The 25687-nt window shown below is 40.2% G+C and overlaps 1 protein-coding gene across 2 annotated transcripts in view; it reads left to right on the plus strand.

Annotated features, from left to right (window-relative positions):
• GLIS3 (GLIS family zinc finger 3) overlaps window positions 1-25687 on the plus strand; it is a 740609-nt gene that overhangs the window by 112724 nt on the left and 602198 nt on the right. Inside the window, exon 1 of one of the 2 annotated variants that reach the window (XM_063788747.1) lies at window positions 9433-9534. The exons of the other annotated variant lie outside the window; for it this stretch is intronic. The gene's annotated coding sequence lies outside the window, so the exon portion shown is untranslated. Of the gene's footprint in view, window positions 1-9432; window positions 9535-25687 lie in introns of those variants that run through there. 2 annotated transcript variants of the gene reach the window in all.

The raw sequence follows: 25687 nt of genomic DNA on the forward strand, positions 1-25687 counted from the left end.
CAACTCATGTGCCTTAATGGGAAGTGGTGCCATTTGTGAGTAGGGTGCATTGGCAGATGAACAGGCTTGGTAGGCAGGAATGATTTCCCTTTGAGCTAAAAGTGCCTTTGCAACAACCAAGAGGAGATGGTCTCTCAATGTCTCTATAGAAATATCTTGCTTTGGCTTTTGCGGGATTCCTAGGGCTTTGAATGACCCTATATACTATGTTAAATTATCAGTTGAAGGTTCCACACCATGAAAGTTTTATAAATTAAGGCCCCAGACTTGTGGGTAGTATAAGCTCATAGTTTGATTTTCATTGGTGAATTTTTTTTAGCCCTCTGAAACCACACATAATAGCTTGTTTATGCAGATAGCTCAATTTCATTCTTTCCCTTCTTTAGGTCTGAACTTTTTTTTTTTTTTTTTTGAGACAGAGTCTCACTCTGTCACCCAGGCTGGAGTACAGTACAGTGGTACAATGTTGGCTCACTGTAACCTCTGCTTCCCAGGTTCAAGCAAATTTTGTGCCTCAGCCTCCCAATATCTGGGACTACAGGTGCATGCCACCAAGCCTGGCTAATTTTTGTATTTTTAATAGACATGGGGTTTTGCCATGTTGGCCAGGCTGGTGTTGAACTCCTGGCCTCAAGTGATCCGCCTGCCTCAACCTCCCAAGGGGCTGGGATTACAGGCATGATCCACCACACCTGGCCTTATTATTATTATTATTATTATTATTTTTGGTAGGCATGAGAAATGTAGCTCCCTTTCCCTAAGGGGTCCATATTGCCACCTGAAACTCCCATGGCCTCCTCCTGTTATCAGCTCATGTTTATTCCTCTGACTTGATTTCATGCTATTCCTGGCACTGGAAATTTCTTTTTTTCTGATTGAACTTGGTTATGTGGAAAATATTTTTTCTATATTTTGTTCAGGATTTCTGTGTAGTAAGGGGCCTGTTTATGTCAACTCAGTGGTCTGGGTGGTCAGAAGCAGTCTAGTAAATTTTCTACACATATTAGTACAATTATTTTCTAATTGTTCTTTTTTTTTTTTTTTAATGGAGTCTTGCTCCATCACCTAGGCTGGAGTGCAGTGGCACAATCTTGGCTCACTGCAACCTCCGCCTCCTGGATTCAAGCAATTCTTGTGCTTCAGCCTCCTGAGTAGCTGGGATTACAGGTGCACACCACCACACCTGGCTACTTTTTGTACTTTTAGTAGAGACAGGGTTTCACCATGTTGACCTGGTTGGTCTCAAACTCCTGGCCTCAAGTGATCCCCCTGCGTCAGCCTCCCAAAATGCTGGGATTACAGGTGTTAGCCACTGCGCCCAGCCACTTTTCTGCCATTTGACGTAAGTATGCATCTCTTGTCACATGGCAGGGAAATCCTGCAGACCAGTTGTTATCTGGGACTGGGCTTCAGGCTCAAGGAATATAAGAGTGTGTATACATCCTGGGTGCTGAACTTGAAGTTTGATGTCAGATGGAAGTTGCTTTGCAAGACCTTCAGAAGGACATCTCTGATTCCCACCCCTTACCACAGTGTCTGGCATCTAATAGTTGCTAAATAAATGTCTGTGTCATTGAATTGAAATGGAAACAATTATAAGTGGAGAAGAGGGGAATTCTTGGCATATGCTTCACGATGATATAAAAATTCTGTGTTTGGGACACAGAATTGCAATCAGGATGGTTTTCCCAAACCCCAGAATGATTTGTATTCTCAATGGAGCATCCAACTTACTGTTCCATCGCCTCTCACCCATGCGTAAAATATAGATGGCAACACTACTGTCTGAAGTTCTTAGATAAAACTTTTATGGGTAATTCACTTTCATTCCCATATCATACACTGATTATTTACTATGTGCAAAATTTGTTTGCTAGGTTCTATCAGATACAAAATGCTGACTAAGACATGGGCTCTACTCTCTGTCCTCATCCACTCTACAGTTTAACTATAATGGGTGTGGGCAAAAGTGTATAAGTAACTGAAGTCAAAGTAATAATTCCTTATCAGATGCTTTCAGTGTGCCAGGGACTGTGCTAAGACTTTTACTTGGATCAGGTCATTTGATCCTTACACAACTCTGTGAAGTGGGAGTTATTATTGTCTCCATTTTACCAATGACGGAACTGAAGCACAGAAAAGTTAAACATCCACAAGGTCACACAGCAAGAAAGAGATGGAGCCAGGACTGAAACCCAATCATTCTGGTTTCAGACCTCAAAGGTTCAAACATTTTGCTATATGGTTGCCCAAATAATCCATGATGGATGGTGATATGTTCTGGAACAGATGTTCAAGCTCAGGCTGTGTGCACAAAGGAAGGCTCAGGAAAAGCTCTATAGGGAAATCTGTTTTTACACAGTCTCAAAGAATGAGTAATATTCTGACAAATAGTGATGGGCAAAGAGGTGTCCTAGGAGTAGGAAATTGCCTGAGCAGAGACAGAGGGCAGAAGAAGGCACCACTGCATGTTTGGGAAACTGAAAATAAACAGTTCAACGTGGCTGAATGTGAGATAGAGGAGGAAAGAAGAGTTGGTTGGGACTTAAGTTTCAGATGAAGACCTTTGGAGCAGGAGGTGGGGAAGAGACAAGTGGCATTTCTCTCACTGTTGGTCATAAAAACAGTAAATCCTATGAACAACTGAAGCTTCTAAAATCGACTCAGCCTACTCTCTGTTTGGGAGCAGTAGTGGGGCATTTATCCCAAGGAGGAAATCAGATGACTTTAGAGGTTTTAAAATCTTTTCTGGAGTTCAAAGGCAAGGCTTCTTAACCTGGGGGCTCTGGACTCATGGATGGGTGTCAGGGCGCTTGGCACCTCAGGAAATTGTGGGCCAAGTTTTGCGTTGCATGAACGTATGTGTTTTTTGTTGAGGAAGATTGTTCATAAGATGCATCACGTTCTCTAATGGTACTTGATCAAATACCCTTTGCAAACCACTGTTCTGAGCACAGAGTCAGCACCCATCTTTCTGGGGCCTTCCTTGGACTGAGGAACTGGAACCAATGTTCTGCAAAAGTCAGAACTGAGAGTTTAAGTTCCAGATTCACAAGTAAAACTTCCCAGGGAAATACCACCGCTGTGCATCAGTGGAGGCCTGCTTGGTGTTCACCTTTGCCCTGGGATTGCAGGCTACCCTGCTGGGCAGTCCCGAGCAGGTGGTACTAGGTAAAGGCACATCTCATGTGAGGTGTCAGCAGGAACTGGAGCTTCTGTCCCAGGAGGTTTGCAAGAGTATTAGGAAGCTGAAGTTTCCAGGCAGATGACAGCTGTCTGGAAGGATCTCTACCCATTGCATTGCAAACCCAACCCACTGGAGTCACTCAGCAAGGAAGCAGTCTTGAGAATGAGGCAATCTGTGGGCAAAGCCTATGAGAAAATGCTTCATTTCCTTCTCTTTGTCACATCATTTCAACACTTGCCTGGCAGGCCCTGCCATTCCCAATACCAGCTGAGGTGACTGAGGGCAGGAAGGCAGATATGCCAGAGATGAAAACAAGGTCTCCAGGCAAATCCTTTGATTCATGGAAATAGTTGTGGTAGAGGCTGGTTTGGTCATTAGTGGCATATTTTGCATAATGATATCTTTGATAAAGGGAAACAGTCTTGTGTATATTACTTAGGATTAAGATTCTCTGCATGTGACAGAAAACTCAAGACAGCAGTGCCTTAAACATGATAAAAATTTATATTGCTCTCATGTAAATCAGATCTGCAGTTGGGCAATCAGGGCTGTTTTGGCAACTGATTCCAGATGAGCAGGGACCCAGGCTCCTTCTGGCTTGTTTTTCTTCTAAACTTCAGGGGCTGCTTCATGATCCAGGATGACTCCTCAGCTTCCAGTCATTGTGTTCATATGCCAGCTCAGAGGAAGGAAGAAGAGGGGAATACGAGAGCTCCCTTCCTTTTAAGGACACTTCCCCAGAAGCCTCAAGTTTCAGCCTGTTTACATTTCACTGTCCAGAACAGGTTGGCCACAAATATAATGCCCAGTGTATTCTTTTCATCAGAAAATCTCTAATTAAAAAAAAAAAAAGGGCTGGGCACAGTGGCTCACACCTTTAATCCTAGTGCTTTGAAAGGAAGATCACTTGAGCCCAGAAGTTTAAGACCAGCCTGGGCAACATGGCAAAATCCCGTCTCTACAATAAATAAAATAAAAAACATTAGCCAGGCATGAGGGCAAGTGCCTGTAGTCACAGCTACTCAGGAGGCTGAGGCGGGAGGATCCCTTGAGCCCAGGAGTTTGAGGCTGTAGTGAGGTGTGATCATGCCTCTGCACTCCAGCCTGGATGACAGAGTGAAATTCTGTCGAAAACAAACAAACACACAAAAACAAAAACAAATCCACTATCTGCTACAGTTTCCCAGTGAATGTTGCAATAATCAAGTATTCTGTAAGAGACCACGTTAGACCTTTAAAGATTATTTTCTCGGGTCATACTCCTGTTAGGAATCTAGGCTAGAATCTGTTGCCTGGTACTTACAGGCCTATTCTAATTAAAGAGGCAGAGATTCATAGTGGTTTACAGCTTCAAGAGGGCTTAAAAGGTGTTCCTTCTAACTGCATAATTTCACAGATAGGGAAACAGACGCCCATAGAGACTTAAAAATACACAGTGAAAACAGGTTGGGGTCATGAAGAAAATCAGGGGCAGAGCTAGCTCTGGAACCTACATCAACTGATTTTAAGTCAAAAGTTCTTCCTGCTACCTCATAGGCTTCTTTTGAAATATCACTTAAAAAAGAAAAACTTTTACACTGATGGTTCACTGGAAATTCAAGAATATTGGGAGTTTTCTTGTAATTGAACTTTCTGTCAAAATCCCTTTGCTTCAATTGATTTTAGAGAATATTTCTAACATTTACCAATTCTTTTTCCTGTCCTCCTCATTCAAGTTAAGTGTGATAGATGGAATTTATATTTTCTTTAAGTTTGCACTATTTTCTGGTGGATTAGGGTCATTGTTTGATCATCAGCTCACATTTCCCACCTCACTACAGATTAAAGTTTAGCAATGTTTTATAAGAGATGCAAAATCTTCACTGATTTTCTTCTGACATTATAAGTATGTGTGTGTGTGAATGTTATGAACAAGAATAAGGTAGCTGAAGGTCTAGAAATACCAGGAAAGGTAGCCTGATAGAAGCAGTTGGCTCATTTTTAATAAAAATGATTCCATGTACCCCTTATGGCATTTGTGCAATAACTTAGCCAATATTTATTATAGGGCATTGGGCTGAACGTTCTGTGACCTTGTGATATCCTCTAGAAATTATTGGTTTTTCAAAAATAAATCCCTTATATGAGCTTGTTTAATAGCTGCTAGGGAGGGTTTTTGTGGGTTTTAATAAGGTATAAGTGATGTCCTGTAGGCTGCTGCCAGATAGGAGCTTTGGTGTCATTTTTCATTGGGAAAGAGAGTGGTTTTTCTAAAGGTCTGGGGGAGGGTTGCGGGAAGTTGGGGGAATGAGTAGCTTTCTCTGGATCCAGCTGGGAAAAGATGGGTTGAGTAGAACTCTTGTGCCCACCAGGAGGCCTTGGGAGCTAAGACTAAGATGCAACTCAGAGGGAAATAGCTGCCCTTACGTGTGGTGGAGTTTAGTTTCAGCTTCAGCTCCCTCAAAATTAGGGGGCTTGGGGTCTGTGACGTCAGATGACAAATATTTGTGGATCCTCTCCAGGCCTGAGGAGGTTCTCTGATCATCGGAACTTGTTGTTTAAAAGGCAGATGGTGATGAACTGGGCTGGGAAATGCTCGGAGTTGCCCAGAGGTAGGGAGGGGCCCCTGACCTTTTTCAGGGGACCCCACCTATGGAGCCATATACTCAGGCACTCGATCCATGTCCCCACTGCTGCTTCTGGCCCCTTGTGTCCACCTGACCCTTAGACCACACCTAATTTTCTCTTTTGACTCCTGTGATGTGCTTCTTTCTCCAAAAACAGGGCATAGCAAGGCAACAATGACCACTATTTAAGAAGTCTGGGTCCTGGGGTTCAAAGGAACTGAGGGTTTACTTTTTCTATCTCAGGGTCTTTGTCTTGTGTCTTAAATGTATCCCCCAAATCTCTTCCTCTAGGTCTCAGTGCAAATATCACCTCTGCAAGAGACCTTCCCTGGGCTGCCCCACCCCCAGCACTCCCTGACTTTCACACTTTATCTCATTAACCTGCTTCACTTTCTTCAGGGCTCTGATCTCTAACTGAGCTTATCTGAGATTTGTATTTCCTCATGTGTGGTTTGCTCTGACTTCCCCCAGTAGACTGGCAGGCAGAGATGTTGTGTCCCCAGTGCTCATATAGGACCTAGCACAGGAGAGATATGTAACTGATATTTTTTATGGACTGGTTGACTGCAGCAGAATGTGATATTTTCCAGGGGAAACAGAATCCAGGTGGATCCCGCTAGACTCCTGGGGGTAGCCCACTAACCCCAAATCCTGGGGGAACCATGTCTTCTTTTTATCATCTCACATACATGGACTTTTTCTTTAGAGATCTTAGCACTGTCTGTAAGTATGTATTTGTAAGATTATTTATTTAAGGCCTGTCTGTCTTACTAGGACAAGGATTCATAATCATTTTGTGCCAAGGTTTGCTTTGTTATCTGATGAGGCCTATGGACTCTTTCTCAGAACAATGCATAAAATAAAACATATAGGATTATGAAGAAGACCAATTATACTGAAATACAATCATCAAAGTGTTGAAATACAAATTTATGATATGGTTACATATGTGCTTTTTCATTAACACAAAATCTGGTGGAAGATTTAAACCTACCATAATTCTTGAGCAGTGATGGACACAATTGACTTTTTGAGAAATCTGCAAACACTGTAACTTGATATGAACATGTCTGTGGTTTCTATTGGTGACAGAGGCACAGGACCTTTTGTACTGCTGTGGTTTGTTGCCTGCATTCACAATTGAGTAAAATGCTAAATTTCAGTTAGAGATGACTGAAAATAAAAATCTGATTGTTTTCCTACTCATGTTTAATGACTCCCTGAAGCTGATCCATGCATTCTAGGGGGCATCCCTGAATCCCAGGTTAAGAATTCCCGCAGTAGAATATATCACTTAGGTTTGGTTCACTATTTTAACACTAGCACCTAGGACATAGTTGGTACTCTTTACATATTTGTGAATGGAAGAAAGGAAGGGACTTTTCTGTGTCTAACACTATTCTCAGAACAAGTTTGCTGAATGAATGAGTGAATTCTGCAGACAAGGCAGTGAGCTATGCAGTAATAAATGAGAGCACCCTCTTCCCCTGCCGGTTCTAGTAACAACTGTATCTTGGGTGAGGTCCTTTTTATTCTGGTGAAATCCATTGAGTGCCTCACCCACAACTAACACTGAATAAGTATTTGAATGATGAAACGCCGCTAAACCTGAGCGAGACAAACACCACCTGTAATTGATCGGGTATGATGGATCAGTGCATCGGGACTTCCATCAGACCAGCCAGCTTTCTCTTTGGGCTGTCTTTGGTTTCCTTTCTCATAGCAGCATCAGCAGCTTTTATTAGCCAACGTCTTTTGCTTGACAGCATCTTTCAGTTGGAACCAGGCTTGCCTTCACCACCTGCCCTTGGTGAATTGTCTTGGATGGACCCCCTTTCCTGTCCTGTGGGACGAGAGAGTCCTGTGGGATAGCAGGCTCACTAGGAAGCTGGTCCTGTCATGTGACAGAGATTATTTCAGCCTTTCGTGAATATCAACTGGAAAGACCACTGCTATGTAGATTATTGCTTTCACAGTGCTTTACAAGTTAGCAGTCACTGACAGTAATTAAAGGGAAACTCAGTGCTGGTGAAGATGTCAAATTCACTATTCAATGCCTCAGAAAAATTCTTAATATGTCAGCAGTGCAGAAGCGAACATGCAACTTTGGTAGCAGACACTTTTTTAAAATTTTGGAATGCTTTCTAAGACCAGAATAAATAAATATTCATGCAAGTGCTACAAAAATAAAGGCTCTATTTCTTAATGGGGGAGATATAAATAGCTTGGGGAAAATGTATAACAATTTCAGGTGGCTATTATAACTAGATATTATACATGGACTAGTTTATTGTAATTGCAAGGTGCAATCCATCTTTCTATGTTATATACTCAACCTATGTAATATCACCTCTTTTCTTTGTAATTTACCCAGTCTCAGGTATTTCTTTGTAACAATGCAAAAATGGACTAGTACACTGGGGCCCCATGCTTCTTGTTCAAAAGAGATCAGTGGCTGTTCAACGAGATGAGCACCTAGTGGAGTCTTTCTCCCTGACGTAATCAGAAGGATTAAACATTAGGGAGAGAAAACAAGCAGATCAAATGGTAAACATGCTCTGGTATTCCCCACCTGCCTTACCCCCGAGTTTATTGGCTTGCTTAACATGATACTAAGTGGTGACTAATTATACTTTCCTTGGATCACAGCACCTTACGAGTAATGGTTTGAGGTTCAAGATGCTTGTCTAGCTATATAATCATCTAATTATCCTTCTTCTCGTTAGGTTAGTGGGATATACATGGTCCCAGATAAGATACTCAAGGTAATAGAATATGGCTTCAGTGGTGGAAGAAAATGATGTCCCCTCTTTTTAAACTCCTTAAAACTCCTGGCCTATTCTGCAAATGTGGCACTCAGTGGACTTGATTCTCAAATTGCATCTTCCTCTCCATGTGGCCCCCTCTTCAGTGATTCTTTGAGAATCTGTGGTTTTCTATTTTGGTTGCCCATTAGAATTACCTGGGAGTGATTTTGTTTTTTTGAACCACACATGCCTGGACCCCTCTCCAGGAGTGAGCACCACAGGTGATAGCCTTGAACAGCCAGGCTTCAGGACATTGCTCTAAATTCCCCATAACTACTCTCAGTGTATTTCTGTTCAGATCCCTGTAGACGGTGCTCAACGTGGGTAATATGGTTTAATTCTGTGTCCCTGCTCAAATCTCATGTTCAATTGTAATAATTCCCAATGTGGTAGGTGAGGCCTGGTGGGAGATGATTTGATCATGGGGGCAGCTTTCTCCCTTGGTAATGTCATTGAGATAGTGAGTGAGTTCTCATGAGATCTGGTTGTTTTTTGTTTTTGTTTGTTTGTTTGTTTTTGAGACAGAGCCTCATTCTGTCGCCCAGGCTGGAGTGCAGTGGCGTGATCTCGGCTCACTGCAACTTCTGCCTCCTGGGTTCAAGCGATTCTCCTGCCTCAGCCTCCCAAGTAGCTGGGACTACAGGCGTGGACCACCACGCCCGGCTAATTTTTGTATTTTTAGTAGAGATGGGGTTTCACAATATTGGCTTGAACTCCTGACCTCAAGGGTGATTCCCAGCCTCCTCAAATGCTGGGATTACAAGCATGAGCCACCGCACCTGGCCAGAGCTGGTTGTTTTAAAGTATGTAGCACCTCCCTTCCTTCTCTCTTGCTCCTCCCACTTTGCCTTCCGCCTTCGTGGTAGGTTTCCTGAGGCCTCCCCAGAAACCGAGCAGATGCCGGAATTGTGCTTCCTGTACAGCCTGCAGAACGGTGAGCCAATTAAACCTCTTTTCTTTTTAAGTTACCCAGTCTCAGGTATTTCTTTGTAGCAATGCAAGAACAAACTGGTACACTGTGGCCCGTGCTTTTTGTTCGAAAGAGATCAGCAGCTGTTCAACCCAGATAAGGACCTAGTGGAGTCTTTCTCCCTGATGTAATCAGAAGGATTAGGCATTTGGGAGAGAAAGGGAGCACAAATTTCTCATATTTGAGGTCAGAAAGCAAAACTCATGAACTAATTCTAAGATATTTTAAAATTCCAGCTCTCAGCAATGGTGAAGTTATTTTGTAATTTATTGGATTTTAATCTAATTGCTTAATGACAGATTGCAAAGCCTGTGTCATATTTCCAAAAGATTCAGCAGTTCGGTTTCCACCACCCTTTCTAGCCTTATCTTGAGTTGATTGCACTTCACAGTCTACATTTCTACCATGCAGGGCAGCAACTTGAAGAAGGTTTGAATGTTCCCATCCCCTGTCCTGGCTCACATTGCTCCTCCTACATACAATACTTTTCTCTTCATCTCTACCACTTGAAATCTTACTCTTTCTTAAAGACCCAATTCAAATACTACTGTTTTTCATGAAGATTTTTCCTCCCTCCAATTCTGGAATCAACATCTTTCTCCAATATGTTTTTTTTGTTTGTTTTTTGAGATGGACTCTGGCTCTGTCATCCAGGCTGGAGTGCAGTGGCGTGATCTCAGCTCACTGCAACCTCTGCCTCCCAGGTTCAAGTGATTCTCCTGCCTCAGCCTCCTGAGTAGCTGGGATTACAGGCACCTGCCACCACGCCCAGCTGATTTTTGTATTTTTAGTAGACACGGGGCTTCACCGTGTTGGCCAGCCTGGTCCAATATGTTTTTACACCACTTTTATTTCTGTTCTAGTCTTTGCAAATTCTTACAAAGTCATTTCCAATACTTAATTCAGAGGTTTTACAGATAGAGCAAATCCTGTAACATCCTAATTTTAACCTACCCATTTGGGCAATGTTGTGACTTGCATAAGGCTACAATCTGCATGTCTATCTTTCCCTCCTGAGGCCAATGACCTCAATAGTTAAAGCCCAGTCTCTTTTTTGCAATACATATTTGTGGAATTAAAAATTGCCTCAGTCATCTCTAGCAGAGTTTAAGTTTCAGAATAGCTTCTTCAAAGGACATCTGGCTATATCCAGTACATTTGTTCAGGATGGCTCATGAGTGACTGTTAAGTCTCAGTAAAAAGATTAAGACCTCTAGCCCAGTGCTTCTCAATTAGGCAGTGCATTCCTAAGATGGATATGTGTGGAATGTTTTTGATTATCACAATGACTGGAGGTGTTACCGGGTTTTAGTGGACAGGAGCCAGGAATGCTAGATATTGTGCAAAGTTTCCTCACAAAAAGAGTTGTCACATTGAAAATATCAATTGTTCCCCAACCCCCAAACCTATATTGACAGATATACCAATCCACATTACAAAATAAAAAATAAACTTGATTTGGAGAAAAGGGGGAAGCTCCTAAAACTCACTTTAAAGTCACAAGCAAAATGTCCTGGGCTTGTTATCAGATAGGCAAAGATTACAAAGTTCAATGATACCTGGTTGGTGAAACAGGAATTCTCGCATAATGTAAGTGAGAATGTAACATTAGATAACCTTTTTGAGGACAACAAAATTTATTGATATTTAAAATGCACATTTTTTTGACCTAGCAGTTTCACTACAAGATATTCGCCCTACAGATGTATTTACATAAGGGCCCCAAATTGCATGTATAGGAATGTTCCTTACAACATTGGTTGACATTACAAAACAGCAAGAACAAACTATATATCTACCAAAAAGAAAATGGTTATGTCAGTGTTGGTACATCCAAATAATGGTACGTGACTATATGAAAAGACTGCCAAGATACATTAAGTAGAAGAAAGTGAAGCATGGTATACAAAATATGATTGATTTATCTTCAAAGTATATAAATGTACATATATACAAACAGAGACAGTCCTTGCTTTTCATGGTTTGATATGAACAAAATTCAGTTACCATGTTTTAGTTAAATAATATCAGTCCCCAACAACACAGTTCAAATTCAGTCACCACAGCATGTTAACCGGGAGTCATTTAGATAAATCACAAACTTCACTACTGGCTCTTCAGTGCACAAATCACTATATAAATAATCGATACCCTTCAAAGTCTACCCTTGATTGGTCATCGACTATTTGTTATTCAGTTTACTAATAGACGGAAAAGTGTATAATTGTGTAGCCTGTCTCCAGTGATAAACTCTAAACTCATGTGACGTTTTACAAAAATGCATAATTGAGAGAAGGAATTAAGCCCAACAAAGAACTGGCAGATAAATTCACAGTCAGCATAAATGGGGTTATAAAAGAAATCACTAGGCTGAGGCAGGAGAATCGCTTGAACCTGGGAGGCAGAGGTTGCAGTGAGCCAAGATCACACCACTGCACTCCAGCCTGGGCAACAAGAGTGAAACTCCATCTAAAAAAAAAAAAAAAAATACTGACTATGGGAATGTTGACCTTGCTGCCATTTGAGAGACTCTAGATATGCAATCAGAGGAACTTAGTGGAGGCGAGTCTGTCAACTTTAATAAGAAAAATGGTTGTGATGAAAAGGAGGAAGGTGTCCCAGAGGAAGTGACACCAGCCAAACAGCCAAATACTTCATATTTAAGGAAGTTTTGGAGTCACTTTGTAACACTGAAAGTACAAAGAATAAAATAATGGAAGCTGATCCAAATTTAGAAAGAAATATGGCAATTTAGCAAGGCATAAAAAATATAGTTCATATTATTTATATTACAAAAAGAAGGCAAGCACTGTTTAATCTTTATAAACCTTTTAGAACAAGATACTTCTCAATGTTCCTAACGTTTTATATTACAGTGTACTACATAGCAATATTACTGTATTTTGTTTTCCCTTACATTTATAACCAACAGTAAGAGAGGTTTTAAAATTTTGACAAAAAATTGTAAAGGTGATGGAACAGTTGTAATTTTTTCCATTGAATATTAAGATCAATTTGCATGCTTTTTTTTTTTTTTTTTTTGAAAAAAAAAAAGACAGTGTCTCACTCTCTCACTCAGGCCAGACTACAGTGGCTCAATCTCAGCTCACTGCTGCCTCAACCTCCTGGGCTCAAGCGATCCTCTTGCCTTGATCTCCCAAAGTACTGGGATTATAGGCATGAGCCACTGCACCTGGCCACTTTGCATGGTTTTAGTTAGTGCAGTCATTTGATCCTGTGCTCTGCAAAGTGAGGTCTGCTTATATAAGATATAAATATATATATCTGTATATTTACATATATAAACAATGTATATAATATATTTGTATTTTTTAAAATGGCAGTATATATTCAAAGAATTGTTAATAGTGGTTACTTCTGAGGAGTGGGGCTCAGGGAGAGTAAAGGCAAAGGGAAATTTTATTTTATACCCTTCTGAACTGTTTGTTCCATTAGTATGTATTTCTTTTTGGTATAAAACCTAATTAATAAAAAAAAGAGAAAGAAAAGTTAAAATTTTTTTAAAAATATGTATATGATCTGTGATTTTTTGTTTTTGTTTCTGTTTTCTGGGGGCATAATCTGAAGCTTTGATTAAGAATTTCAAAAGAATTTGACATCAAAAAGGTCAAAATCTATTGTTGTAAGGTCACATTTGCACTGTTTCTTAGCAGAAAGATTACAAAATATGCAATTTTTTCAGGCTTGCATGTGATCTGAGTTGTTAATTTCATTTGCGTATGGGAGAACTGGCCTGAGAACAAGACCAGCTGACGTTGATGTTCAAGTGCAATTTGCAAACAGATGCCCTAAACAAAATGCCTCTGTAGTGTCTGGTGACTAACATCCATCTGTTTAGAAGCCAGAAAGGCTGAGGCAAAGTATGACCTTGTGCACAACTCTGAAGATTTACTGGCTGGCAAACCAAATGTCAAATGCGTGGTAATGAGCATTTGGAAAAATAATGTTGAGGTTCCTGATATATTTACCCTGCCAGGACTGAGATAGTGAGAGAATGAAGGGTCCCAAGTGGATGAGGCTGAGAACTTAACCACTAATCCAGGATGGGCAACCAGGACTTTGTCTGAGGGAGTCAATGGGGTGGTAAGATCCTCACAGATCCCTAATCCATTTACACAATGGATTTCCACCTTCTGTCATAGTCTCTGAGGTCTCCTGGATAGATGAGGAGATCCTTCAGAAAATGTAAGCTTATTTTAACCAGTGTCAGAGAAAACCAAAGTTGAGTAGTAGTTGAAGCAGTTCAAACAGTTTATTTAGAACTATTGGAATAGGAAAAAAAAGAACTCCGTATAGAACTAGGCTCAATTCCAAATACAAGAGCAAGTGGGGATTTAAGCTAAGGAGCAGGGTGGGGATCAGTGGATAGAAAATTACTAAAAGGAAACATCAGGAGTAAGGAGGATTTTAGCTAAACTGACCTAACAGGATAGTCGGTGAAGACAAGCCAGGGTGATCAGACATCATCTGGAATACGGTGGAAGATGAGAAACCAAATTGGACATTGAGGATGATGAGATATGCAGGATGGGAGAGTCTGGCTAAAACAATTTAGCAGGGTTCTTGCTAAAACTGGAATTTTCAAAGAGGTGCACAGATGGGCTAGGAGGAGGTGGTTGAGCAACCTGACTACAGATTGGTCAAGCAATGAATCCTTGTTACCCAAAAAAGTTCTGAAAAGTCTAGTCAGTGGTCAGGAATGACCAGGCAATCCTGAAGCAGGCAGGATAAAAGCTATCCACCAGCATTATATAGGCATAATCTTTTTTAACCCTTAAAACAATCCTATAGTTGTTTGACCACCCCAATATCACTGAGACAACTGAGGTTCAACCGAGGTGTAAGGAGGTTAAGTAACTTGTCCATTGTCACATAGGTGGTAAGTGTTGGGCCTAGGATTTGAAGTTTAATTTCTGAAGTTCTGCATACTCACATTGAGTTACGGTTTCTCTGAAGTGCTTAAAAAATGCCTCTGGGCCATACATGTTTTGCCATGTCTTCCATTTATCAGAAATCTTGCTCATGCTGGATTATCTAATCTAAAATCTGTCCTTCCCTGCTACACTTTTCTGAACTGGGCTGACCCAGTGCTTGCCATTTTGAGTATTTAATCCTTTTGACTCTCAATTCTACCCTTTTGTGTTACTTTCATATGGTCTCTGTGGCTGGGGATCATCTTGATTTTGCCAGCTTCACATTCCAATTGATTCAGAGGAAATGTACATGAGTCTTTAGTGTTTTCCCTAGAAATATGGCATGGTTCTGGCTTTCACTGACTTGCCTGAGGCTTCTAAGCTTGCAAATAAGAAACATCTGGCCACAGGTCTGTAAATGCATATGAAAACCTTGGGTATAGTTAAATTCCATAAGCTGGTGAAGTTAAGCCATATTTGGATAGCCAGAACCTCATTTAGCGAAATCCAAGTTTTTGTTTGGATTAAATTTTATAGGGTTTTAGTTAATAATTTGGAAAATGAAACTGGCTCTTTTGGGGTTTTTAAGTAGTGGTTAAAATGGGCAGTGGAATGCATTCCCTGACTGGTATAAGACTTAGGAACATGGGTCTCAAATGAGTCCCCCGTGTTAGGGAGCCATGCAACGTCTGGGTGGCAATGTTCAGGATGCTACTAGGGTTCCTTCCTAAGTCATGGAGTCAAATCTGGGCCCTTTACAGAACTTTTGATGTCAGAGCACTGAAGAGTTTGGCAAGCTAATGATTACCCACAAGCAGGATATACTGGAGAAGATGATTCTTTAGAGGTGGAAACTGGAGCTTGCACAGCTTTGAGACAATACACAGCTGAAAAATAACCAGAGTTCAAAATGTGCAGGCTTAGAAGGCAAGTACAACTCTTATAGAAACCCTTCTGTTGATTAGAACAGGGATTAACAGTATGACCGTGAGATTGGAAGAGACCAAGAATGTGTTATTAAACAGAGAAGATGACACTTCTTACAGTCATATTAAACACAATGATGTGATTTAATGTGCTAGGCACTATGCAAGGGTATGGCCATATATAATCTCATTTAATTCTTCCCAACAACCCTGATTTGGGATTGTGGTATTAAATGTATATCCAAAGTCTCTGAGTTAGTGGGTATCAGATCCAGAACTCAAGGCCATGTCTTACTCTATTTGGCACACTTTACATTATGATTACCTGCCTTTAATAAGCCAAAAATCATCATCTATTGAGCATGTTGTATTTGTTAGGGTAGTGCTAGATGTTGAAACAGACAACTCTAAATCTCAGTAGCCTAACAAGACAGAAGTTTCTTATTCATATTAAGTGTAATTGGAAGAAAGGGCTGGTGAAAGAGACTGTGCTCCACATGGTCACCCTGGGATCCAAGCTGACATAGGTCTGTCATCTTTGACACTAGTTTCTAAGGTAACTCTGGATGCCAACAACAAGAGGCAGATGGAGGAAGACAGATAGGGATGGTTCATTTGGTAAGTTTTTATGGGCCAGGCCTGGAAATGGCACATTCATTTTTGACCATACTCTACCAGTCAGGTTCAGTCTTATGGCTAAATTTAACTGGAAGGGAGTCTGGGAAATGTAGACTAGTTACTGGCCCAGGAAGAAAGGGGTAAGGGTTTGGTAAACAGCCAGTCTCTACCACAGTTGTGCTTTTTTACAATTATCAGAATTTAAGTATAATAAATATTGCCCTTCACCCAGTGTCAAACACCATCCTAGTTTCTGGAGATATACCAGTGAATAAGCTGAAATCCATGTCCCTAAGTCTAGCAGGGGAATACACAGAGATACAAATGCAAGGGTGATATCCATTCTGACATCGATTAACTGTTGTAGACCACTTGTGTCTTAGGTTACACTAGGTATGATGGAATACTCTCTAGTTCAGAATTAATGATTTGGATGCTTTTAGTCTCAAGAATTGTCTGCTTCAAGATCTAAACTTAGGCGCCAGTCTAAGGTAACTTTTAGTCCACTAAAAAACTTTGGTTAAAGAAACCCATTTGTAGACACCCCCAAATGTAACAAAGTCACATTGTTCACCTCTCACAACTTAATTTCATATTACAGCATTAAGCTGTCATAGCAGGATAAGCCCTCCACCTTGCTAGGCCTGAAGGTATGCCTTCTTGGAAGAGTGCCACCTAAGCTTTAGTTTGGCTGTTGGGCTATTTGGATGGTAGGATGAGCAAGACATTTTCAGAAACTCACTGAGGACAGAGATGCTGTTTAGAGACTTAGATAATTTTGTTAGAGGATTTGACAACCTTCTCTCTTGATACCCATGTTAAGATTGTGTGCTGTCTCTTAAATGTTTTCTATGTTTAAAGTTCATTTAGTATTAGGCCAAATTATTTTATCTAAACTAGTTAGGACCATACATGAGCCAAAATGTTAAATGGTATTTTAAACCAAAAGTGTTTGTAAAATTATTTTGTTAGCTTTCTCTGACTTTGAGAGAACACACTGAAAGCTTGTCGGAGAAGAGGATTGCAGAGAAAAATGCAGAAACTTCGGCGTAAGACTGTGGTGGATGGTGGTGTAAGCCACTTGTCCATGGGTTATTTCTTTGGGAGCATGAGCTGTGAGTTTTTATTCTGTTGTTTCAGAAGAGAAGTTAAGGTTGTCTACCATACAGCATACAGCACCATAAATAAAAAATATGGATTTTCTAAAAATAAGGTCAAATGGAAGATAAAAGCAGAATGAGAAGATGGGACCAAAGGGAAAATGGATGTCACTATCTCCGAAATTAGTGGCTCCCAAACTGGGATACACAGATAAATTCTGAGGGATTACTAGTTTTCTGTGAGCATTTACTACATTTGCATATTGGTTTTCATGATAACTAAAAAATATGTACAAGAACATTATGGGTCATCTGTATCACGACCTCATAACCCAGTACTGCCGGCAATATTTTGTGCCTGAGGTTGTATTTCTTTTTACAGTTGGGAGGTCGTGTGGACTAATGAAAAAGGCGTAGAGATAGACCTAAGATCTAAATGGCATGTTTGCACCAAGTGAAGGACAGAAGTCCTTATAACACATTGTAGGAGTGAAGGTTTCACAGTAATTTAAATTGAGAAAAAGTGTGAGTGAATTAAATTATCACATCACACGTGTAAAATTAGGCCCAAAATTCAAGAGGACATTGTGAGTGGTAACCAGTTTTGACAATATCGCTTCATCTGTTCTGTTTACTAATATTATTTAAATGAATTGTAATAGTTTTATCATTTTGTTTGCGTTAAATTTTACATACTTGTTTTGGTTCTTACAAATGTGTAAAGGTTGTTACATAAGGAATTATAACCCTTTTTAGGCTCATACACAATTTAAGAAAAAAACCCAAGAGTTTGTGAGAATTATATTTCTCACAGTGACTAAAGGTGGGCCACAGAAATCTGCATTGACCTTCCTGGTGGCTAAAACTAAAAGAGAACTTGATCAGCTAAAGATGAATCTTATCAGTAAGATTAAAATATCCCATTTGCTCAGAAGGACAACTTTGGCTGGCAGTTAAATATGAGCTAAATTTTGCCAAAGAGTACCTATCAGAGTAATGCTGATGAATGCAAAGTTGAGTATCCTTGACAACGTCCCATCATCACTAAAACAGTGAATTTAATGCTGCTATTTCTATAGCATCCGTTTATGCAAAACAATGGAGGCTACATGGCAATTAAAATAACTTTGTGCTGGATCAAAGCAAATGTACAACCATCTGACCTCTTTCAGTTTTTAATAAATTTAGTAAAATTTTAGCTGATTTATGTGAAATTCTTATGAAATTTTTTCAATCATAGTTTCAATAGATGCATGAATTCTTTATATATACTTAAAATCCTAATATTTTACTTTCATAATTTATTTTTTCCTTTTTGGCCTACAACTGTAACTAAAGAATTAAGGATGGTTTTTCTCCATAGCTCTATGCTAAAGAGAAAAAACAACTGCTTCTCTGTTGTTCTAGCTTTTTCTTAATATTCAAACCCTAATAAAGAACTGAATTTTTCAGGGCCGGGTGTGGTGGCTCATGCCTGTAATCCCAGCACTTTGGGAAGCCAAGGCAGGTGGATTGCTTGAGGCCAGGAGTTTGAGACCAGCCTGGCCAACATGGCAAAACACTGTCTCTGCTAACAAAAAAAAAAAAAAAAAAAAAGCTGGGCATGGTTGTGCATGCCTGTAATCCCAGAAATTTAGGAGGCTGAGGCACTAGGATCACTTGAATCTGGGAGGCACAGTTTGCAGTGAGCTGAGATCTCACCACTGCACTCCAGCCTGGGTGACAGAGTGAGGCCCTGTCTCAAAGAAACCCATACAGACCTCCCAAAACCTAGTTTTTAAACCACATTATTTCTGTGTTTATGTATACTGTCAAAAAAGATAGTAAAAATAACTTATAGGCATTTGGATATGGGGGATCTTCCGGTAGCCACGTCTGAAATTGGAACTAGCGAATAACAAGCAAGTCCAGGTTTGTTTTTCCTGTGACCATCACATTTTTTCTTTGACAATCTTTGTTTTATGAGAAATTCCCTTTTTTTCACTTTGATAGTTTGTGATTTATCACTTGTTCCTTGCTTCTTCAATCCATATTTAATAATTCCCCAACCAAATGACTATTTGCATCTAGAAGCATAATTTGTTTGAAATTACTAGAATTTTCAATATTTTCTCTAATTATCTTTGTTGATGACATCACCCTGTGACAATCATTCTCATTGTGTATGTTTCATAATTATCATTATACTAGTAAGCATGTTCATCTGATAATGAATGACATAGCAGACTGCCTGTAATTATGACAAGGGCAAATTGAGCCATAAGTATATTAGTAAGGTGATGTTTGGAGATCATTGTTAGAATATTTTAGATAATATATCTAAGTATATTATAGTAATATCTACATCCCTAAGTAAAAAATGGAGAACATTATTCTGACGTCCCATTTCCCTCACTCACATCTCATCACTTAAGCCCTGTTAAAGTTTACTTTGTCAAGCTGAAATAATTTAAAGGATCAGAATCCAGTTTAAAAGAGTTCATTCCAGGGCAAAGCTGATAATAACCATTCTGGTAACAACAGACTCCAAAAGAATGGTCTCAGTGCTCCAAGAGGAGAAGTTAAGGTCTTGCTTATATAAGCAGAAAATGAAGAAATTTAACAGGATTACAACATTTCTCATACAAGACTGGTTTATGAGTTACAGAAATTTGATAAGTTACACCTTGTTTTTTTCTTTTCCAATTTAAAAGAGTGTGTGTGTATACATATATACATATATATTTAATTTTTTAATTTTTATTTTTTGTGGGTACATAGTGGGTGTATGTATGTGTGGGGTATATGAGATATTTTGGCACAGGTATGCAGTGTGTAGTAATCCCATCATGGAAAACTGGGTATCCATCTCCTCAAGCATTTATCCCATGTTACAAACAATCCAATTATACTTTTAGTTATTTTAAGATGTACAATTAAAGTATTATTGACTATAATCCCCCTGTTATGACATCAAATACTAGGTCCTATTCATTCTCTTTATTATTTATTTATTTATTTATTTATTTTTGAGACGGAGTCTGGCTCTGTCGCCCAGGCTGGAGTGCAGTGGCACGATCTTGGCTCACTGCAAGCTCTGCCTCCCGGGTTCACGCCATTCTCCTGCCTCAGCCTCCCGAGTAGCTGGGACTACAGGCGTCTACCACCACGCCCGGCTAATTTTTCTATTTTTAGTAGAGACGGGATTTCACCGTGTTAGCCAGGATGGTTTCCATCTCCCGATCTTGTGATCCGCCCGCCTCAGCCTCCCAAAGTGCTGGGATTACAGGCTGAGCCAAGGTGCCCGGCCTTTTTTTTTTTTTTTTTTTTTTTTAAATACCCATTAACCATCCCCACCTTCCTCCCTACCGCCCCAGGTAACCGTCATTCTATTCTCTATAAAGAACAGTCCAAATCTTGGCTCTTGTGAACAGTGCTGCAACAAATATGGGAGTGCAGACATCTCCTCGATATACTGATTTCCTTTCTTTCGGATATATACTCAGCAGTGGGATTGCTGGGTCACATGGTAGCTCTATTTTTGTTTTCTAGGGAACCTCCATGCTGTTCTCCATAGTGGTTGTACTAATTTACATTCCCACTGACAGCGTATGAGGGTTCCCTTTTCTCCACATTCTTGCTAGCATTTGTTATTGCCTGACTTGGATAAAAGCCATTTTAACTGGGGTTAGATGATATCTCCTTGTGGTTTTGATTTGTATTTATTTCTCTGATGATTATTAATGTTGAGCAGTTTTTTATATACATTTGCCATTTGTATGTCATCTTAGAAATGTCTTTTCAGATCTTTGCCCATTTTAAAATTCGATTATTAGATTTTTTTTTCCTCTTAGAGTTGTTTGAGCTCCTTATATATTCTATTATTCACACTTTGTCAAATGGGTAGTGTTCAAATACTTTCTCTCATTCTGCGGATTGCCTCTTCACTTTGTTGATTGTTTTCTTTGTTGTGCAGAAGCTTTTTAACTTGATGTGATTCTATGCGTACATTTTTGCTTTGTTTGCGCTTGCGGGGTATTACTTGATAAATTCTTGCCCAGACCAATGTTCTGGATAGTTTTTCCAATGTTTTGTTTTTTTCTTTTTCCTTTTTGTTTTTGAGAGAGTCTTTTTTTTTTTTTTTTTTTTTTATTATACTTTAAGTTTTAGGGTACATGTGCACATTGTGCAGGTTAGTTACATATGTATACATGTGCCATGCTGGTGCGCTGCACCCACTAACTCGTCATCTAGCATTAGGTATATCTCCCAATGCTATCCCTCCCCCCTCCCCCCACCCCACCACAGTCCCCAGGGTGTGATATTCCCCTTCCTGTGTCCATGTGATCTCATTGTTCAATTCCCACCTATGAGTGAGAATATGCAGTGTTTGGTTTTTTGTTCTTGCGATAGTTTACTGAGAATGATGATTTCCAATTTCATCCATGTCCCTACAAAGGACATGAACTCATCATTTTTTATGGCTGCATAGTATTCCATGGTGTATATGTGCCACATTTTCTTAATCCAGTCTATCATTGTTGGACATTTGGGTTGGTTCCAAGTCTTTGCTATTGTGAATAATGCCACAATAAACATACGTGTGCATGTATCTTTATAGCAGCATGATTTATAGTCCTTTGGGTATATACCCAGTAATGGGATTGCTGGGTCAAATGGTATTTCTAGTTCTAGATCCCTGAGGAATTGCCACACTGACTTCCACAATGGTTGAACTAGTTTACAGTCCCACCAACAGTGTAAAAGTGTTCCTATTTCTCCACATCCTCTCCAGCACCTGTTGTTTCCTGACTTTTTAATGATTGCCACTCTAACTGGTGTGAGATGGTATCTCATTGTGGTTTTGATTTGCATTTCTCTGATGGCCAGTGATGATGAGCATTTTTGCATGTGTTTTTTGGCTGCATAAATGTCTTCTTTTGAGAAGTGTCTGTTCATGTCCTTCGCCCACTTTTTGATGGGGTTGTTTGTTTTTTTCTTGTAAATTTGTTTGAGTTCATTGTAGATTCTGGATATTAGCCCTTTGTCAGATGAGTAGGTTGCGAAAATTTTCTCCCATTCTGTAGGTTGCCTTTTCACTCTGATGGCAGTTTCTTTTGCTGTGCAGAAGCTCTTTAGTTTAATTAGATCCCATTTGTCAATTTTGTCTTTTGTTGCCATTGCTTTTGGTGTTTTGGACATGAAGTCCTTGCCCATGCCTATGTCCTGAATGGTAATGCCTAGGTTTTCTTCTAGGGTTTTTATGGTTTTAGGTCTAACATTTAAGTCTTTAATCCATCTTGAATTGATTTTTGTATAAGGTGTAAGGAAGGGATCCAGTTTCAGCTTTCTACATATGGCTAGCCAGTTTTCCCAGCACCATTTATTAAATAGGGAATCCTTTCCCCATTGCTTGTTTTTCTCAGGTTTGTCAAAGATCAGATAGTTGTAGATATGTAGCATTATTTCTGAGGGCTCTGTTCTGTTCCATTGATCTATATCTCTGTTTTGGTACCAGTACCATGCTGTTTTGGTTACTGTAGCCTTGTAGTATAGTTTGAAGTCAGGTAGTGTGATGCCTCCAGCTTCAGATGATTTCTTCTTGGTCATTAACATCCCTTTCTTTCAGACTGAAAACTCCCTTTAGCATTTTGTGTAGGAGAGGTCTGGTGTTGATAAAATCCCTCAGCTTTTGTTTGTCTGGAAAGGTCTTTATTTCTCCTTAGTGCTTGAAGGGTATTTTCACCAGATAGGGTAAAAGTTATGTTCCTTCGGCATTTTAAATATGTCATGCCATTCTTTCCTAGCCTATAAGGTTTCCACTGAAAAGTTTGCTGCCAGGCATGTTGGAATTCCATTGCATGTTATTTGTGTCTTTTCTTTTGCTGCTTTTAGGATCCTTTCTTTATCCTTGACCTTTGAGTGTTTGATTAATAAATGCTTTGAAGTAGTCTTCTTTGGGTTAAATCTGCTTGGTGTTCTATAACCTTCTCATACTTGAATGTTGATATCTTTCTCTAGGTTTGGGAAGTTCTCTGTTATTACCCCTTTGAATAAATTTTCTACCCCTATTTCTAGCTCCATCTCTTCTTTAAGGCCAATAGCTCTCATATTTGTGAGACTATTTTCTAGCTCTTTTAGGCATGCTTCCTTGTTTTTTTATCTTTCTTTCCCCCTCTGGGTGTTTTCAAATAGCCTGTCTTCAAGCTCAATAAGTCTTTCTTCTGCTTAATCAATTCTACTATTAAGAGACTCTAATGCATTTTTCAGCATGTCAGTTGCATTTTCCAACTCTAGAATTGCTGCTTGCTTCTTTTTAATTGTTTCAATCTTTTTGTTAAATTTATCTGATAGAATTCTGAATTCCTTCTCTGTGTTATGTTAAATTTCTTCAAGTTTCCTCAAAATAGGTGTTTTGAATTCTCTGCTAGGTCACATATCTCCATTTCTCCAGGATTGTTCCCTATTGCCTTATTTAGTTCATTTGGTGAGGTCATGTTTTCCTGGATGGTGTTGATGCTTTTAGATGTTCATCACAGTCTGGACAGTGAAGAGTTTGGTACTTATTGTAATCTTCACAGTCTGGACCTGTTTGTGCCTGTTCTTCTTGGGAAGGCTTTCCAGGTATTTGAAGGACTTGAGCCTCAAGCCCAGTAATGCTGTGGTTTTTGCATATTTGTGGAGGTACCACCTTGGTGGTCTTGGATGAGATTTGGAAGAATTTTCTGGAGACTTGTTCTTTTCCCTTACTCTCTGCTAAAATTGTCTGGAATTGGGAGTGTGGTGATGCAAACACCCCTGTGGCTACCACCACTGGGACTGTGCTGGGTCAGACCTGAAGCCAGCGTAGTACTGGGTCTTGCCCAAGGCCTTTCCTTTTAAGACGGTGAGTTCCCCTTGGCCCTGGGCATGTCCAGAGATGTTGTCTGGGAGCCAGGGATTGGAGCAAAAAACCTTGGCTGTTTATCTGTTGTTCTATTCTACTATAGCTAAGCTGGTTCTCACACCACAATATAAAGTGCTTCCCTCTCTTGCCTCTGCTTTCCATAGGCAGAGGGGCCTCTCCCTGGAGCCATCACCACCACTGGTCCACAGGGGTTCTGCCAGGCCACCACCAATGCTCACTTAAAGCCCAAGGCCACCAGCCTGGGCAACATGGTGAAATACTGTCTGTTAAAAATATGAAAAAAAAAATTAGCTGGGCATGGTAGCATGCACCTGTAGTCCCAGCTACTTGGGAGGCTGAGGCATGAGAATCACTTGAGGCTGAGGCATGAGAATCGCTTGAACCCAGGAGGCAGAGGTTGCAGTGAGCTGAGATTGCACCATTGCACTCCAGCCTGGGCGACAGAGTGAGACTCAGATGCAAAAAAAAGAAAAAAGAAAGTACAGGCATGGTGGCTCACACCGGTAATTCAAGCACTTTGGGAAGCCAAGGCAAGTGGATAACCTGAGGTTGAGATTTCGAGACCAGCCTGACCAACATGGAGAAACCCCATCTCTACTAAAAAGAAAATACAAAATTAGCTGAGCATGTTGGCTTATGCCTGTAACCCCAGCTACTCGGGAGGCTGAGGCAGGAGAATCGCTTGAACGTGGGAGACAGAGGTTGCTGTGAGCTGAGATCACACCATTGCACTCCAGCCTGGGCAACAAGAGTGAAACTCTGTCTCAAAAAACAAAAACAAACAAACAAAAATAAACCCAAGATCTCTTCTGTCAGTTCATGGTTAATGCTGCCAGACCTGGGACTCACCATTGAGGGAAGTGGACTCTCCACTGCCCCAGGACAGACATAGAAATGCTGTCCAAGAGCCTAGGTCTGGACTTAGGGACCCCAAGTGCCTGCTTGTTGCTCGTCCTACTGTGGCTGAGCTGGTGCCTAAGGTGCAAGACAAAGTCCTCTTTACTTTTCCCTCTGCTTTTCTCAAACAGAAGAATGTTTCATCATAGCCACCATAGCTAAGAATGTGTTAGGTTTCCCCTGAGGCCAGCACATCTCAGAGCCCGAGGCCTACGGCATATTCCCTGGGTATTGCTGCTGGTTATTCAGGGACCAAGGACTCTTTAGTTAGCAGGTGATGAATCCTGTCAAGACTGAGTCATTCCCTTCAATGCAGTAGATATCCTTTTGGCCCAGGGTGCATCTAGAAATGTCATCCAGGAGCTAGGGCCTGGAGCAGGGTCCTCATGACTCTGCCCAGAGCCCTATCCTACTGTGGCTAAGGTGGTATCCAAGATGCAAGTTGAAGTCCTCTAAAAGAGTATATTTAACATTCCATTTTAGACAATGTGATAGTTGTGAGGTTTTTGTGTAAGAGAAGTAAGGGAAATTAATCTACAATGAAGATCAAGACCGAAGAGGAAAGGAGTCTTCTCTGGTGCCCTTTAGTCTTTTACAACTTTTGACAAATCAGTATAGGTAAAGAAATGGCTAATCTATAATCAGAGGAACAAAGGTTATGGCTTGTAGGTTATAGCTGGCTGTCACATAACTTATGTCTCATAATCACATTCTTTTAAGGCTCAAAATAATTTAAGAAGTTCCAACAGCTTTGAT

The sequence above is a fragment of the Pan troglodytes genome, chromosome 11 (genome assembly GCF_028858775.2).
Source record: "Pan troglodytes isolate AG18354 chromosome 11, NHGRI_mPanTro3-v2.0_pri, whole genome shotgun sequence".
NCBI lineage: Eukaryota > Metazoa > Chordata > Mammalia > Primates > Hominidae > Pan > Pan troglodytes.